Source organism: Gossypium raimondii, chromosome 10 (genome assembly GCF_025698545.1).
Source record: "Gossypium raimondii isolate GPD5lz chromosome 10, ASM2569854v1, whole genome shotgun sequence".
Taxonomy (NCBI): Eukaryota; Viridiplantae; Streptophyta; class Magnoliopsida; order Malvales; family Malvaceae; genus Gossypium; species Gossypium raimondii.
The window spans coordinates 33,107,417-33,112,419 of record NC_068574.1 but is presented as its reverse complement, the minus strand read 5'-3'; the positions used below and the strand labels follow the sequence as shown (position 1 = coordinate 33,112,419).

The 5,003-nt window shown below is 34.4% G+C and overlaps 1 pseudogene; it reads right to left on the bottom strand.

Annotated features, from left to right (window-relative positions):
- Positions 1 to 3,160: 3,160 nt before the first annotated feature.
- Positions 3,161 to 3,257, bottom strand: LOC128034300 (small nucleolar RNA R71; annotated as a pseudogene).
- Positions 3,258 to 5,003: the final 1,746 nt, after the last annotated feature.

The following is a 5,003-nucleotide window of genomic DNA, read 5'->3' as shown; positions in this document are numbered from 1 at the left end:
TGAAACTCTCCATTACCCATCTCTAGTCCATCCATGTGACCCTAGATGTCCTTTACTCGATCAAGGACACTCACTATGGCTTGTTGTAGCTTCACAAGCCTAGTCTCTATAGACTAGGCCACATCCTTTGAGTTCCTCCTCAAGGCTCCCTTCTTATCCCTTTTCATAGCACCTTCTTTATCCACCATGTCTTCCTCTTCGATAGTAAATAATGCCTCTAGATCCCAATCTTCTTCATTGTTGGAAGTAATTGCATTACTCTCCATAAGCTTTTTTGTCGACCAACAAGCTTTTACCATTTGACCTTTTTTTCTTCAATTATAACACTTTCCTTCAAACTTTTTATTATTGTCGCGGTTGTTCAAACCCCCCCTTTCATGAATGTTCCATTCATCTTGATGACTTTTTGACTTATCATCATTACCCGCCCTTATCATGTTGCTTGAATTTTCTTTCACCTTTACTAGCATAGAGTGCCTCTTGACCAGCCAACAAATTCTCTAAATCAATAAGTGATGGTTTGGTTTTCCATCCTTGTACAATAACAACAAGTCTGAACTATGGTCTCAAACCATGGAAGATTATCCTCTTCACCTTGGTGTCACCAACCGGAGCTTGTGGATCCAAATCACCAATCTTTCGGCATAATGACTTTACCTTGTGGAAATACTGTGAGATTGTCATGTCACGTTGTGTGTAGGCTCTAAAATATATGATATTTTAACACTCTTTTATTTACAATTTATTCTAATTTCAAGTAAATAAATAACACTGTCTATGGTTTTGTACTCAACTTTGTGATATTTTATAATTTCCATAGGAATATGTTAAGTTTGTGAAATTTATGTTAACTGCATGCTATTTTATTATTTTTTTGGATGTATTTGGGTCTTAAACAAGTACAGGTTCGAAGATCTAAGAGGCAGTCATGTAAGCTTCAAAATGAATTTGTTTTAGATGCAATTACATGGAGGCCCAATATTGTCTAATTGAAGGCCCAAAACCATTCCATTTACCCACTTTTATATGAAATAAAATGGCAACATCAACTGTTAAAATTAACAGTCCATAATCGCCCCCTCATCTCCTAGAAAGTATCAAATTTGATCCCATTCTCCATCAAATAAAATCATTATATTTTTTCCCTTGAATCAAGCCTCAAAACCGTCCACTTCCCTACTAAAAATAGCAGTCAAAACCACCTCCCCTTTTACAATTCAAAGGCTGGCCATACAAGGAAAGAAACAAGCTAACCTCCTTGCTAAAATTAGCAAGTCTCAATCCACTCTTCCTTACATTAAGGGATGGTATCAAAGGGGGAGGAAATCAAGGATTCTGTTTCTAAAAATAGCAAGGGACGTTAGGGGCTAGAAGGCTATAAAAAGATGCTTCATCTCATTCATCAACACACTTCAGTTTTCAGAAAAACATCTTTTGAGTGTTTTTGTCTTTCTCATAGCTTGCTAAACAATGGATTGCCACTAAGTAAGGCAATTTACTTGCCGAAAATGAGATCAATTAGAGAGGGATGACTTGAGATCATTTTGGTGATTTAATGTAAAGACAAAGAGGAGAGCCACCATGGGAGCCGCAAGGAGTAGTCGTAGATAACCCTTTACAATTCAACTGTTTCTCTTCTTATTGTGAATTGGTTGTCGATACCCCCTTGGCTAGTCTTCTTCCCTTTCTTTTTATTATTAATCGATGTTTTCTATGTTGAAAGAAAAGTTTGCATCTTATTTTTATGTTTTCAAATTTAATATTACATGACTTAATTTTTTTATTCATAATAAGTATGAATCATGATTTGAGTTAATTGGTTTTTGTATTGTGAAGATTTTATGCAAAATATTATTTCATTCATTTAGGTTTAATTCATGATTATACTTGTAAATGTGTGGCCAACATTTGTAGGTTAATGAATTAACTATTTACTATGAGAAGAGGTAATAGTTACTAGAAAAAAAAAATCTAAATGGTGCATATCATGTGGACATCGAAAGATGATTGTTGTATGCATAAACTGTATAAATGCCTGAAAGGGTGATTTTTAGGTTAGTTTTGACATAGACATATGCAGAATAACTTAGGAACATAATAGGACTTCGAGAGAAGCTTATGCCTTAATTAAAATTTGGTTTAATGAGTTTTCATATTGCCACGATCCTTCGTGATATTCCTTTTATGAGTGCCAATGAACACTTGTTAAGTGAAATATTTATTTTAGTCTATTCATGTTGTGTTTTGTTAAATCTTGTGTTTAATCTTTCTGTTGTGATAGTTTTCTACAAGGTATGTTGTTTTATTTTATAGGTGTTTGAAATTTGATTACAACCTTAACATTATTTTTTACTTCATTGACAATATTTTTCTTTACTTAATTTCTTCCAAATTTTTTATAGTTATCTTTGCAAATAATTTACACAACAGTCATGTGGAGATGATATTCTTTACTTATTATTACTTGTATGACCGTTTACACTTGCACGTAATCACACGATACAACTTTCTGGCGTCTTTGTCGAGGACTGTATTTTGTCATTATTTGTGAAGGTAAATTTTTTAGTTTGGTTTATTTTTATTTTTTTTGTTATCAGTTTTAACATTATTATTTTTGTGATTTTTCAGGGTTTATAGGCCTAATTATCGATCAATTGCTAATTGAGCCAAAAATTAAATATACTTTTAGGCAAAGAAGAAGAGGATGATCAACCCAAAGACAAGTCGAAGAAATGAATCAAAATCTAAGAGAATACGCAACTTACAATACTCAGAATCTGATCCTTGTTGCTGATGATAGAGATCACGCAATTCGGTAGTATGTTATGCCCTTATTCAGTGAACTCAATCTACAGATTGTAAGACTTGAGATTAAGGCCCCTCAGGTTGATTTAAAACCAGTGATGTTCTAGATATTACAAACAATGAGACAATTTAGTGGGATGCCTTTAAAAGATCCACATTTGCACATCCGCTTATTTATAGAAGTAAGCGATTCTTTCAAGTGAACGGGAGTATCTGAAGATGTCTTAAGACTGAAGTTATTCCCACATTCGTTGTGAGATCAAGCACGAGCATGTTTGAATTCCTTACTACCTTATTCTTTTTCCACATGGAAAGAATTGGTGGAATGTTTTAAGTAAGAATTAAGGAATTCCTTACCGCCAGGTTCTGTTTCAGCAATTTGGTGATGATTCCTTATATGAGGCATGGGAACGATTTAAAGAATTATTATGGAAATGCCCTCATCATGGTATTTCTCATTGCATTCAATTAAGACTTTTTACAATAGTCTTAATGCTCACACAAGAATAGTGGTAAACGCTTCAGCTCACGGAGCTCTTCTTTCAAAGTCATACAATGAAGCGTATGAGATTCTAGAAAGAATTTCAAGCAATAACTACTAGTGGCCAGCCAATTAAGTAGCCACAGGAAGAAAAGTGGCAGAAGATTATGAAGTTGACGCTCTTACGTCTTTAGCAGCTTAGGTATCTATTATGACTTCTATGCTTAAAAATATTACTGTTATTGGTTGCAACACTAACATGACAGGTCAACAACCAAGTCAGTTTGAGAACATTGTATGTGTATGTTGTCGAGATGGTCGTACATTTGAAGATTGTCCATCAAACCCAGAATCTATCTACTATGTTGGTAACCAGCATCAAAATAGGAATGGTCCAGGTCCACAATCTAATTATTATAATCCTTCATGGTGAAATCATCCTAATTTTTCTTGGAGTAATCAAGGGACGGGTCCAAGTAATTCCTACATGCCTTCTCATTCAAATCATTTGTCAGGTCAACAGATGCAAAAACCTTAACCAAGCAAGTCTTCAAATAGTTTGGATAACCTATTGAAAGAATCTAGAGAACAAAATGGGACAATTAGCCAAAGATGAGCTTGTTGTTTTCCAAAATCAGAAAGTTCAACCAGAAGTTGAAACTCCCATAGTGCAGAATCCTGTTCCTGTGACCCCTACTAGAGTACAACCACAACAGAGTACTTTTGAAGAATCAACACCTACAGTGAATGCAGAACCAACACTACCTCCAAAAAGATGCCCAATTAAGGCTAAAACTCCACGACCTCCTTACCCATAAGGATTCCAGAAGCAACAACAAGAGGTACAATATAAGAAATTTTTAGATGTACTTAAGCAGTTGCATATGAACATCCCGTTGGTAAAGGCTCTAGAACAAATTCCAAATTATGTAAAATTAATTAAAGATATCCTATCTAAGAAGAGAAGGTTGGGAGAGTTTGAAATAGTGGCTCTGACAAAGGAGTACAGTGCATTCTTACAAAATAAGTTGCCACCAAAGATGAAAGACCTTGAAAGTTTTACCATACAGTGCAACATTGATAATTCATATTATGCTATAGCTTTATGTGATTTGAAAGTGAGCATAAATTTGATGCCCATGTCTATGTTTAGACAATTGGGGATTGGTGAAGTCAGACCGACAATAGTGACACTTTAATTAGCAGACAAATCGATAACATGTCCTGAAGGAAAAATTGAAGAGATTCTGGTACGTGTTGATAAATTTATTTTTCTTGTTGAATTTCTTATTTTAGATTTTAAAGTAGCTAAAGAATTCCCTATCATCTTGGGAAGGCCTTTCTTAACAACTGGAAGAATAATGATTGATGTTCAGAAGGGAGAACTTACCATGCGTATAAGCAGTTGAAAGCTTCACTGAAGAACCACCCAAGATGGAGGTAAGGTATCTCATTCTCACCTTAACTATGTTTTTTGGGATAACTCTTCTACTTTACTTGTGATCATTTCAACTAAATTAACTGAGAGTCAAGAAAAGAAGCTGATTAATGTCTTGAAGAAATTCAAGAAGACAATCAGTTGGACGATAACTGATATTCAATGTTTATTTTTTTGATGATTATTTAAAAGCTTTTGAGGATTTGGAGAAGCAATTAATTTTAACACCTATCATCATTACCTGAGATTGGAGTTCACTATTCAAGGTAATATGCAACA